Source organism: Ambystoma mexicanum, chromosome 2p (assembly GCF_040938575.1).
Source record: "Ambystoma mexicanum isolate Mex_15411 chromosome 2p, UKY_AmexF1_1, whole genome shotgun sequence".
Taxonomy (NCBI): Eukaryota; Metazoa; Chordata; class Amphibia; order Caudata; family Ambystomatidae; genus Ambystoma; species Ambystoma mexicanum.
Window position 1 is genome coordinate 328,771,616 of NC_090923.1, and position 13,952 is coordinate 328,785,567.

General features: G+C 41.4%; 1 protein-coding gene across 14 annotated transcripts in view; it reads right to left on the reverse strand.

The window, feature by feature from the left end:
* ERC2 (ELKS/RAB6-interacting/CAST family member 2) overlaps positions 1–13,952 on the reverse strand; it is a 4,434,974-nt gene that overhangs the window by 506,207 nt on the left and 3,914,815 nt on the right. The window lies entirely within an intron of this gene.

A 13,952-nucleotide genomic window follows, 5' to 3' on the forward strand; every position in this document is an offset into this window, starting at 1 on the left:
GAGATCGAATCACACTAATAATTAAGATTGACAACAATGGAAATTAATTCTTCTTTGCTGTGCAGCAAGTGCCACATAGAAAAGGGACAGAGAGTTTGCATAGTGGATAACTAAAACTGCCAAGTCCTCATCATATCGGACCTGAAGAGAAGCATATCAAGCATATGTTATGATATGATATGATATGGTATTTATAACGCGCCTATACACAAGCGTTTCAAGGCGTGACGAGGCAAGGGAGGGGGCACAGAGGGAAGACTGAGACAACGATCTTACTTCGCCTGGTGTCATTCAGATCGCGCAAGTGCATGGGAAGCGAGGAAGGAAAGTGCAGTACACGAGAATAGATAATAGCAATAAGTAAGATGGCGGCCAGCATGTGGCAAGTGCATGAGCAAGTGACATGTAACCATGTAAAGAAAGTGACACAAGGAATCTACATATGTGTAGATGTATCAAATCCTACAACAGTGTAAATAAAGAACCTACCCAGCTACTGAAGAAAATGCTACCTACCTATTCCAGAACCTTGCAACAGGTATCTGCAACCTACCACTCCCCAGACGTTTTGGACTGTGATTTTAAAACACCTTCAACACAAATGTTGAGGCTGTTTTCTGGCAGTTGTAGTCCAAAAAGAGCTAAAGAGCCAAAGGTTGCAGATTCATGACTGACGTACACAAATAAACAATATGACTGACAAAAAATCCCTTGCAGAGAATAAAAGTGCCAATACAAGTCAGTGGTGGAGGAAAAGCAAGGAAGTAAGAAGCATGATTAAGTATGAGTTAAGATACTGTTTTTCAGGAGGATTTGTTTTATATCCACCCTGTTCAAGGGTTTTCCAAGCTAAGACATTTTAGGTGACAGCACCTGGCAAATGAACGTGTATAGGAAATGCCAGCAGTTAAGTGGTATTTCAAAAGATCACAATTCATTATAATAACAGGGGCCATTACTTGACTTTAAAGCACTATAAGTAGGAACATTAAGGTGATACAGTTGCATTTAAAAATGAACAGAGACAACTTTGGACGCAGTTCTCAAAGTTGACACTGTCCAGTGCAACTGTCAGCAACATACGTCCAACTATTTGACGTAAGCACTGAAGCAATGCAATGCAATTGTTCTCATCTATTTGCAGAAAATGAATATCAGATTCAGAAAAGTTTCTGTGATGTGAAATGTTTACACGCGGTGGACCAAGAACATTTTGTTCACGATGATCCCGGTGCCAAACCGTTACAGAAGCGAAGAGCAATCTTCGCAACAGACGGCGAAACACTGGCGTAGAAGCGCCCAGAGAACAATCCGACAAGACTCCATCTTCATGGACTAAAAACCATTCTCTACTGAATGCATGTAATACTTCGGAATAGCTCACATGCTTTGACAATCCTTGATAATGCCTTACATACGTTTAGATATGGTGTGTTTCAATGTTTTTGTATATTTTTGTCAAACTGAAGGAAACTATATAATATACAATTTTATCAACAAAATGAATTGTCCACATATTCGAAAAAACACACAAAAAGAGAATGTTCCAATATATTCTTGCTCAACCCATTCAAAATAGGGCTGCAAGCCTCTTAAACCTTTTAAAGGAAGTGCAGGGATTGTTGCATCGTTTTGTAGCTTCAGCTTCTGCTCTAATCTCAAAATGAATTTAGAGATTTGCATTCACTTTGGTGGATAGAGGCAGAGCCCTTTGTGATGAATCAGATGAAGTCATCACTGCTCTCCCGGTGGTGACCTCTTTCCATGAGGACAGGGGACGGCAGCCGCTACCGGATCCTGACCCTGGGGTGGCTATCTCAATGAGGATCACAGGGGAGGAGACACCCTCCGGAGAGACATCATGGCTTCATTGGATGAGATATGGTATCCCCCATTTTCCCTTGAAGATAATCCCCCCCATACCTAAGACCCTCATATGTCTACACCTTACTCTAGGAAAAGTAGGGAAAACCTTTCCCCAAATCATATAGACAAAACCTGGAAAAATAGGAAAACCTTTTCCCAAATCATATAGAACAAACCTCCAACATTGGTCTATCTTTTAGAGATTACAATACCACCTTCTCCAGTTCCATGTCTCCATCATCTAGAACTGAATTAGCATCTAGAGCTATGGACAATGTTTATTCAAGCTTTTTAAATCAATCACCAATAATGGACTTCTTGTCCCAGAATCACTCAAATCCTGGGACGAGGAAGAGGGAAAGAGCAGTGCAGAGAGGAAGAAGCCACAAGCCCAGTGAGCGTTCTAGATGTTTCCCACAAAAACGCGTGCCCGGGAGATTTAAAGAATGGTAGCCAATTGCTAGAGGGAAAAATAGGTGTTATTTTCCATGATGTTCTGTTTTCTAAGGAAAAAATGAAAATCCCCTACATGATTTCTTTGATTTGTTAGGAAACAAATCTCGCATGCTGCTCTCATTTTCTGTTCTCTAAGGAAGGGGATCAGGTGTTCTACTCTACTCTTATTCCTAATTTCCTATCTAGAGCCCTACTTTAGTTTGAATTCCACTTTAGCTGTGATGAAAGGACTACGGCTCTGAAGGAATATAGGGATGGGTTTTGGAGAAAAAAGATCCCATTCAATGACCTCAATTAGAAAGGTGAAAGTTCAACCAAAGATGAAAGGCATATCTACTTATTTTCTTAGGGTAGCATGGTTGAAGGGCATCACACACTCTTCAAAAGGGGTGTGAACCAGCAGGTGAGCATCCAAAATAGCAATAGTATTGTGGTAGCAAAACAGAAGAAATGTCTCATCGAGGTTCCATAAAATACACATCTTTAATACAACTAAAATAAAAGATAAACTAATAAAACACAGCCACCCCTCTAATGAAATACACAGAATATGCATACCTTTGATTGTAAAGGGCCCTCTGGGTATGATGGCAGGGGTATTCAGGCACATGTCTTTACAGAAGTGTTCAAATGAAATAACATGTGTTAAAAAGGTATGGTGCAGGGTCTTAAATTGTCAGTAGTATATGTAAAAGCACACCAGGGGGACAAAACCTTTATCTTCATGGGTAGCTTGACAGCTTTGGGTCATGCTTCCTAGCACTTTCTGATTGGAGGAGGAGATGTCAAGATGGTCAAGTCGGGTGCTCCCAATGGATCTAGTGCACGTCGCATCGAGATGGTTGAGTAAGTTCAATGCGGTCCAGCCATGCACTGGCAGTTCTGTATCAGTGATCGGCTAGAATAGGCTGAAGATTTGGCAGGTGAAGGTTGAATCAGCAGCTCAAGATGGTTCATTCAGTTGGATTGGCTTGAAGACAGCTGGAGCACAGGTAGGCAGTGGTTAGGTCAGCAACTCTAGGGGGGTCTATGCATCTTGCAGTGACTTAAAAATGGCTCAGAGGGTGTTAAGTTTGCTCGAAAGCGGTTTGAGTCAGGAAACAGATCACGAAGTTGTTCCTTTGATCCATGGTTGCTGAGGGACCCTGTTCAGGTTCTCCGGGGATAATAGAAGCCCTTCTTCTGCTTTCCAAGCAAGCAAGGCTGGTAGATAGCACTTGCATGGGCTGCCACTTACAGTGGGCAGAGTCCTCGTTACCAGTGTTCAGGCAGCAGGCACTCCTTGTACCGTCCCAACTCACAGCAGCAGTTTCACCACATTTAGTGAAATTGCTGTTCCCACTCATCTGTCTGCTTCATTTTTTGGTGAGGTTTGGAGTTAGGGTACATTTTAAAATACATATTAGGGGAGTTGGAATTTGATGAAGGGGTGAGTTGGTGTAGAATAATGATATGCGGATTGCTTCTCATATATTCATGTCTTTCAAAAAACTTAAAGTGCTTGTATCTATGAACATGCATTTCAGTGCAATCAGTAAGCAAGTGTTCAAGTGTCTCGATCACTGTATCATCATTGCATAATAGGCAACTAAGTTCTTCTCTGGATATATTCCACCTAGCTCCCACAACTTCCATCGTCCGTAGAAGATGTAGGACCTGATTCACAGAGCATTTTTCCATGGGCTGCATCATTATAAAACGCTTCTATGAATCAGGCCCTTAACCTCAATCTAAGGAAGCAAGCCCTCCATATAGGACTAGGACATTTTATAATATATGCCGTCAGTGTATTAAGGTGTTTTACTCCATAGCCAGAGTACTGTATAGGGCATAGATATGTATTGCTTCCCTTGTTAGACACCAATCGTGGTGCAAGAGGGCTTCTTGTTTGGTTTATATTTAACAAGAGACATTCACAATCCATCACCCAGCTATTAAGGAGGGTGCATTCTTTTGTCCTCATGTCTAGATGTAAGTCCATGGATAGAGACTTTCTAGGCAGCATACACATTTTCATTTAGAAAGCCAATACCCTACATTTAATCATACTTGCCAGGGAAAATAGCAATTTCTTGTTTTGTAAGTTGTTTAAATGTCACATATAACATATAAAAAGTCACAATTAACCAAACTACAAACATGAAAATATGAAATGCACAGTAAAGTATAGAACATTATATAGGATGTCAAAGACTTATGATGTCATGTCAGGTACTGTGTTATTATTTCAGATTGGTTATGGCAAAAGACCAATAATTACACCCCTCATTTCAGCATGAGTCCTTCTCGTGGTGGCTCCTGCCATAATCATTTGGAAAGAAGGAGCATAGTAACTGTGCACCATCTTCCTAGGGATTTGTTTCAGGCCGACGTGTGTTTCATTGCAGGATGCAACGTTGAAGCTGCTTGCTGGTGTTTAGTATGAATACTTTCATATACACCAAACAAGGCTTCTTGTGGCACTCCTCCAGTCTAACGGCACCAAAATGGTACCGTATACGTGTGCTATTTTAGCACACATATTAAAGAATACCCTATAATAGTCCAATATAATAGTCCAATAGGGCTCCATGGGAATGGAAACACTGAAGCACCGGCGCAGATTTTAACAGTGCAGGTGCTTCAGTGAATAATCTGCCGATAGGGGCCTAAACTACCAGCAGGTCAGGCCTGCCAGTGGTTCACAGCCCCCACCAGCAAACACGGAGTGAGCCGGTCTGGAAAAGGATCCGGTAACGTTGTTATCAGCACCTTAATTTGAGACCAGCTCACTTGTAGTGAGGCTGAAAATATCTGAAACAACTCATTCCACACTGATCATTTTGAAACACTCTTCTACCAATAAAGGATATTCCAAAATCTTTGAGTTTCGATCCTTTACCCTACTTTGCCTGACCCAAATCCTCAATTACCCCACTGATTATCCAGTCCTCCTTAATACCTACAATGAATTTCTCTCCTTTGCTCACCACTAAACACAGCTACTGCACCAACCTTATCTTGGCCTCTCAATTTCCATCATCTTGAATGGTCCTGTACCATGTAAGCACTACAAGCCTCCATCCCTACTCCAAACCCCTCTTCTCTCTTTGCTCTCTATTTCTCATCTAAAACCTTCACGATTAGAAACATCTTCACTGTTCTTCTATATCTTCTCCATCCTTCTGCTTAATACTGATCACATCCACCACCTCATCCTAATAATCCTTCCCTCAATGTATCCCACAATGGGCACTCCTCTTTTTGGGATGACCACCTATTCCATACGCCTATTGACTGTTTGACTCTCAAACAATAAAGGCTCTAGCACCTCCTACCTGATCATTCCTGTCTACCCTCATCCAACTTTCACTGGTCTTTGGGTACTTGCACACCAGTTTTTAATTAACAAATGTATTGACCTCTCTAAAAATGACACATACAATGACCCCAAGAACCTAGCCAACTCACATCCTGCCTCCTTCCTCCTCCTCTATTGCTCTAAAGTGATGGAGCATACGAAATTCAACTGACTCGAAAGAACAAACAAAGAACACTCATGCATGTCTCCAACTCCCTGCCTACTGCTCACCACTCGAAATTCTTCTCTATCTTCATCCTCATTCATCCTCTACTGCCTTTGACATTGTAAACAATGTGTCTTCCATTTACAATCTCTCTCTTCCTTTGGATACTGTTCTTTAATTAATCACTTCTCTCTACCTGATTGCTTCATCTCTAGCTCAAGGAACAACATCACCACCTCTGTACACCCCCTCTCTGTAGAAGTTCCCAAAGAGGATTATTTTTATTTCCACTTCGCAGTCTCCAGATCCTCACTGTAATAATGTCTAACTATGGACATCCTTTTTTTCTCAGACAGCTTTCTTAAAGAAAGTGAAAATGAAACTTCTGCTATTGTCTTGCGAACATTTTCATTCCAATTCATACAAGCATTGTAGGCAATAAAATACTCCACAATGTGCAGAAACAAATTCACATTGGTTGTTTGATTCAGAAAAGTAAAACAATTCTCAGAATCACATTTTATTCAAAACAATTCAGTTATTTTTCTTGGAAACTATGAACAGGTATTGGCACCAGAGAAAATATTCACTGTAACAAATCTTTCATTAAAATGATGGGTACTATATGTGTCAAGCTGTTGGCTCCTAGCATGGGCATTAATACTATTGGGTATCTCTGTGGTGTTGAAATAGTTGCAAACAATTCAAAATATTTGCGTTCTGGGATTCTGTTTCTTTTCAGAATGTGGGACAGCAGCAACTAACTCTCTCACTATTCTCAAGCAATACAATTCAACCTCACAAAACTCTTATTCAAAGTTTTCATGAAGGAATATAGTGTATTTACTGTTTCATCTATGGCTGACACCACTCATAAGGGATTCTCATTTTACATTTCAGTTTTGGATGTCTATGGCCTTTAGATATCCCAGAATCCAGGAGAAGAAGCTACATATTGTTTCAGTTTAAACTATCAATCACACACACATATGCCTTGTACTCTATTCACCCTTTCAGTGACATAGATTGTAAAGACAGTTTCCGCAAAATACTTGTAATTGATATCTGGTATTACATTCCTGGGGCATTTGTTTAAACATTGTGGGATGACTGTACACCTTTTGGTTTGTCTTTCAAAGGCCCAGAATGAGACAGGACATCAACTCAACTGGCTTTAGTCAGCATTGCCAGGTAAGCTCATTTTAGTCTGTCCACCTTCTCCCAAAATACCCCTAAGGTAATCTGGTTCTGCCTTGGGGGAGACCTCTGCATTCAGTCTCGTGGGGAAAAGATGTACTTAAGGAGATTTCCCATCAGCAACTTGGAATTGCATTCTGATTTTCTCAAGTTGGACATGCACTCTTGGTTTTCAACTTTCCAAAAACTCTCTGATTTTAAATACACAGAAAACTCTTCACATGCAGCATCATTTGAAGCAAAAAGTTTGGACTGGACGGTGCTTGTGATAAGTCCCCTTAACTTGTTCACACCAACTATAGCCCTTCTACTGGCTTCTATTGGCAACATTTATTTTTTGTATCATACCGGGGTGTATGAGCTATGAACAAGCCCACTCATAAGGAATGAGGAATACAAATTGAACTGGAATATAAATGTGTTTTATAGTTCTGAATATTGGCACAAAATATTTATGACAATTATATATTCAGATTTGCAAGAATATTCTGAGTCTGGAGCCATCCGTTATGTTTGTCATGGCCTACATAATGGAGTTTTTAAAATATGCAAACTTATTAATAATACATGCATTTTGATATATCATATCTTGTTTATGCATAATATGTTCCTTTTTCTGCTGAATTCAGGTCTACATTTATTTTTTAAACCAGACTAGTGGTGCTAAAACTGATGGTTCTAATGTATTATACATAGTCAATTTAAATGCATGTTTTTCAGTGCACATTTTATATACAGTTTAGCTTAAATGGCATGAGTGTGATTTTTCCATTATGTCAACAGAACCATTTTAATAGGCTGATTGATGACACAGATTCATTCTTTACGAGGCCCAATGCTCTGCCAGGTCAGGGGTCGATGACCTGCTGTAGGGAAAATGCTATTAGCTTAACAATACAACCATTATAAATGTTGCACTTAGCTATATCTGTTTGTAATTTGGGTACAGCAAATCTGTCTCCTGAAAATACATATGTGCCATTAACTCTGCCAGGCATAGAGCAAAATGATGGCTAATGGATCTGCGCATTATTGCTTGACAACAGAGTTGACTTCTGCACAAACAAACCTCTTTATTTTTATATATTTATTTATTTTAACATTTGTAAAGCACACTGAACCCAGGGGCATCTGGGCGCTGGTTTACATGAGGGCAGTGTTTACACCTGGTTGCAACAAGGCTACAGACATAGGTGGTGCATTAGTTTAAAAGTATTGGTTACACAGGTTTCAAGCATAAATGGTACATATATGGTACATAGATCTAAGTTTCTTATCCAGTGGAGGTGGCGTTTCCACGGGTTTGTCGGGTTGGGTGGGTTCAGTTAATTTTTAAGGTCTTGGGAAAAGCGCAAGGTTTTGAGGCCTTTGTGGATGGACCAGAAGGAGACATCCGATCTTAGCGCGAAAGGGAGGGCATGCAAGTGTTTGGCTGCAATCACGGGGTAGCTGCTGCCCCATGCCTTCTGGTGCCTGTATCTGGGAATGTCAAGTAGGTGCGAGTAGTCAGCCTGGGTAGGTCTGGAGGATTGTGATTTGGGCATTTTTCTAGGCAGATAACTAGGGGCAGTGTTTGAGATACATTTTTGGGTCAGTGAGAGCGTATTAACCTGATGCGTTCTTGGACTGGGAGCCAGTGGATGTTTCATCTGGCTCTGGAAATGTGGTATTTTTTGGAGATGTTTAACGCTGCTCTTACTGTGTTATTTTGGATGACGTGTAGGTTCTTATGTTGTGGTATTGGTGCCTGCAAAGAGAGAGTTGCCTTAGTCAATCCTGGATAGTATGACGGCTCTAGCAAATGTGATGCAACTGTCAGTGGATATGAATGACCTGCAGGCATTGATCAATTTTGCGATGTGTGCTGCTGCTGATGTGATAGCGTTTACCTGTCTAGTTAGTAATAAAGTTGAGTCTATATATATTTCCAGGGTTTTTACCTCTTTAGCAATGGGTGAGGATTTACCCGTCGATGGAAAAGGATTTGTATGAGTCATTGAGTGTGTTTAAGCAAGATTGCGTGCCAATAAGGAGTAATTCATTTTTCTCATCGTTTAAGCATAGACCGTGTTGTGCCATCCAGGCCTGAATGGTTTGGTATGATTTGCTTAGTGCGTTACAGTCCGTGTCATAGTTCCCAGAGATGGGTAGGAGGATTTGGATATCATCCATGTAGTTAGTGTAGGTGACACCCAGGTCATCAAGGAGGTCAAAATGGGGTTGGTGAAGATCTTGTACAGGGTCGGTGAGGTACATGAGCCTTGTGGCACTCCAAAGGTGACTGGGGCAGGGGGCGCTGCTGCTGAGGTAGAGAACACTCTGATTGTGTGGTTAGATAGGAAGGACTCTATACAAGCTATGGCTTTAACCGAGAAGTGGGCAGCTGAGGAGAGGTGTTGCTAGAGGATTTTGTGATTGACCAAGTCAAAGGCTGCTGAGAGGTCCAGTAGGAGGAGGAGAGCCATGTTGCCATTGTCTTTGATTTCATCCATTTGAATTTTTAAGTCCAGGATGGAGGATTCTTTTCCTTGACCAGGGTGGAAGCCTGATTGGCAGAGGCTGAGAAGATTGTGGGTTTCCAGATAGTTATGTTTTTTTAGATAGGTTGCTCTGTCAAGTATTCTGAGGAGGAAAGGTATGGTTGTGATGGGTGGTAGTTGGTAGGAATGTTGACATTTAGTGTAGGCTTCTTGAGGAGGGGGAGTACTCAGGCTTCTTTTAGATTCTCTGGGACATTGTCAGTTGAGAAGGAATTATTGATTGGCGCTGTAATGAACGGGGCAAGCTTGTCAGCACAATCCTTTATAATGGTGGCTGTTCATATGTCTCCTTGGCATTTTGGAAGGTTTCAAGCCTTTAATAATTTTGGTCATTTCGGTGGTCATGACCGGGGTGAATTCAAACCAAGGAATGGTGTTGGGGACGCTTGTCCAGGGTCTGGTCAGTTGCAGAGAGTTTTATTTTGTAGTGATTTTAGTTTGCAGTAGGGAAATTGTATCCAGGAGTGTGTTTTGGATGTTCTTCCATCAGCTGAGATCCTTGGTGCAGTTATCAGGCGAGGGAGCTGGTGTTGCAAGCTAGTGTAAGACAGCAAAGAGCTCTCTTGTGCCCAAGCTTGCTTTTTAAATTCTCCTGTTATGTGTGGTGCTTTTAGTTTGCAGAATAGCTTGTTTTAACTTTTTGGAAAGGTCTGTGAAGTGCTGTTTGTTCTCATCTGAAGGTGTTTTTATCCAGGCAGTCTCCGCTGCTCTTTTTGATGAGCGTAGGGTTTTGAGACTGGGGGTATACCAAGAATTAAGGTGGGCACATGGTTTGGGTTTGCGGTTGCTCAAAGGTTCTTGCTTGTTGATGGCTTTGAGGAAGGTTTGGTTATATAGCTGGACCATGGAGGTAGGGTCAGCATTTGCGTGTGAGACGTAGCAACACGGGGAGTAGGTTGGCTGTAGATAAGTAGCGTGAGTTTCTTGAGAAGAGGCCAGTGCTGGTTGGGATGAGAGCTCTGAGTGAACTGTCTCGGTAATATTGAAGGTGATAACATTGTGGACTGGCCAGGTACAAGGGTCATTAGCTAGTATGTTGGTGTTGCAGTTGAGGTCTGTTTAAACTAATGTGACGTGTAAAAAGAACATTTTCTCTTTGAGTATGTTTTATTTGTATGAGAAATCTAATAAAGCATAGGCCCAACAATAGATTTAAATGTCTATCAAATGATTTGTAATAAACTATGTCTATCACTGCCTTATGGAATACTAACATTCAAGGTTGCACAGCTCACCATGTTCCACTTTCCCCTGACAGCAAACATGCAGACATTTTATATTATGAATTATAACGAATTAATTCATAATTATTATACATTATAACACGTCTTATATTACAATTTACAATAACACAATTGTTTTCTGAATATTCTGGGGTGTCGGCTTAACATAAAGTACTTGCTATTTCAATGTAAAGACATGCTGCATTATTTATGGCGAGTATTACAATCAGCTAATACCCTTCATCACTGGGATTTCTGTTGTTTGCTTCTCCTACCTTTTCTGATGATGCTACTTAAATATTTATATCCTTCTTGTCTCTCCCTCTTAGATCACCACCCTCCCTTCTGATGTTCATATAAATACAAATCTACACAGAAAATGTACAGTTACTGCAGTGTAATAATGTATAGTACTCTAGATAGGAAACATTTTAATAAAAGATGTAATGCAAGTATAGAGTACAACACTAATAATCAAAGTTTGCAGTTACCTTTATTGAAAAAGGGACCAGTGAAGGGGTTCCTTAAATGAGAAAAGGAAGCAGTTGGAAATGCAGCCAATAGAATACAATACATCCATATTCGGTTATAAGAGCCTATCACCTAGCAGCTGAGATTGTCAATATCAACGGAAACTAGCATCCCAACTGTACAGTGTGGGGGAAGAACAATGTATCAATGTTAGGAACACTCACAAGCAACCTGGTTCCAGGGCCCATCAGCATCCCGAAGCCTGGTGCCTGTGCCCAAGATAACACCTTCAGGGATGGAGCCAGGCTCAGAGATGTGTTATGGCAAACCAGAAGTTGACCAACAAAACTTCCGATGTGTGTCGGTAAGACCGGCAATGATTGGAGATTCAGTGTCTGATCAGCAGACATCTACGGATTATGGGTCAAGCCGCATTCTGCTTTTCAGTCACCTTCACTTCAGGAAGGATTTCATCCTTCACTTCAGCAACCAAGTACGTGTATTCTAGCTAGGGACAGTTAGGTGAATCATAGAACCTCATAGAGAGGAATGCACCCCCATGTTGTGACATCCATGCCATGCCATTTTAGGAAGTCTACCTTGAATTAAGCGAACTTCTGGATTCAGTTCTGACCTACAATATCCATAGTCCCACCCATGACAGTACAGATTCAAGATGAGTGATATCCTGTGTGCCTGCGGGCAAGTCAACGCTGACATTAGGTGAATGCCCGGTTCCATTGACACCTGTGTGTACCAAGCGTATACCTTTTGCAAAGGTAGGAGGGAGCTACATTGTATGGCCTGTAGTCACAGCTTCCCTCATTCTCTTTCAGCTAATGAAGATATTCCTGTGAATCAACCCTACAGACTTCCCACTGTGCTGGTCTTTTCAGTTGTGGACCGGGAGGGAGTTGACATATCTGATACCGTTACCACGTGGAGGCTCAGGTGTGTGTTCGCTGTCTTGGTACACAGTTTGGCATCCTGCAGTGAGCGCCAAAGGAACCACCAAACAGTGTCCAAGTGCTGATAAATCAGTGTTGCTGTTAAACTTGCAATATATAAGATGAAATAAAATAAGCATAGTATGATGAATAACAAAAAAGTAATTGTGACAAAACACATTTTGAACCACAAATGAGACTTCAGGGGACAGTGAACGCTGCTAACATCCTGGCTTTGCTCTGCTAAAAGAAGCATATTGGCGACGTGGTACAAAGCACACCTTTCTTTTTAAAAAGAAATTACCATTTATAAATGTGTGCTGAAAGCACTTCAGACCTGGATTTGCTCATTTTTGCCAGTTCGTAACCACTTTGGTAACTAAGACTTCCTGCTAATATATGAAATAGGATCCTTTGGGAAATAAACCTGGCATGCTCTCACATACTGCTTTAAGTCTTTTACCACACATCTTGTTTAAATAAAATGTCACTACAGAACGTACAGCTCGCATGCACATTATTAGACCTTTCATGCAATCATTCCACGGCTATCCACAGAAAACTCTTAAAGGCCTTTATGAAGTCAAATACATTTGAAATGATTAATCAGTCAAAATTGTATCTCTTTGTGTATTGTTCTTCCCTTTCCCCTGATTGTTCCTGTATTACAGTTTTTCAAATGGCAGAATGCAGTTCTGTATGGAACAAATGCACAACTCATGTTTTGCCATTATGTCCTAAATGGTGCTTTTAGTTTTGTTTCAAAGAGTGTATGTAAGCGATGGTGTGAAAAGGGAAATCAAACAGCTATGGGAGGAAATCTCTAGTGGTCGTACACCAGAGATGCCCCAGAGCTCCCCAGCATCCCTGTGTATATGCCATCATGCGCCATATACTCGCCACTGCAGAGAAACATCTGCAGTATATCCCAACAGGAAATGTATCTCCTGAAGCATCAGAGAACGTGCATAGACAACCTCTTTCTGTGGGGAACAGAGTTGGGCGAGACACTTGAGAACAGCCATCTCAGGAAGGGTTGTCACGTCAAGGTATCTGCAGGGACTTCACTGCTTACGCTGGACTCCATTTGCAAGTTCACAAACCATGCAGAATTCTTGGTTGAGCTCATCTACAGTGATCAACATAAATAAACAAGCAATATTCATGTGTAGGTGCTGGCATGGCATGCCAGAGTGTTGGTGCTCTGGCAGTGAGAGAAGCGGAAGAGAGAGAGAGAGGGGAAGAACCATAGGTGGCCAAACTAAATAGGCAACATTGCAAAAGGGTTAAGCATTGTAGGAGAGGCCAGAACAAGCAGCCTGCTGGAGACCTTAACCAACATGTTGGCAAGGGCCAGTTCTAAAGTGAAGGACCAAGGGAGTAGCCTGCTGGGGGCTTTAGCACAGATACTGGAAGTGGCAAGGTTAGAGCTAAAATAATCTGCACAACCTTGAGAGCCTAAGCTGAGCCTGTGGTGGACTCAAGCCCATGCAAGAAACCACTAGCTGAGGGTTGTACTGATTGCACCCTGAAAAGGACCTATGCACATGACAGCAAATTGTATGTGAGTATACCCTGCAGCACAAGAGAGGGATATTGCAAGGTCATGCCCCAGTATAAGCACAAGGAGTGCCTTAGGGAAAGTGTGTCATATTGCTACAGATTCCTGGATGACTACTCATAACTGGAATCACCTGCTAGGTCCAAGTAAAGAAGTGGGCTGGGGCACTTAAAACTTCCTGGGAG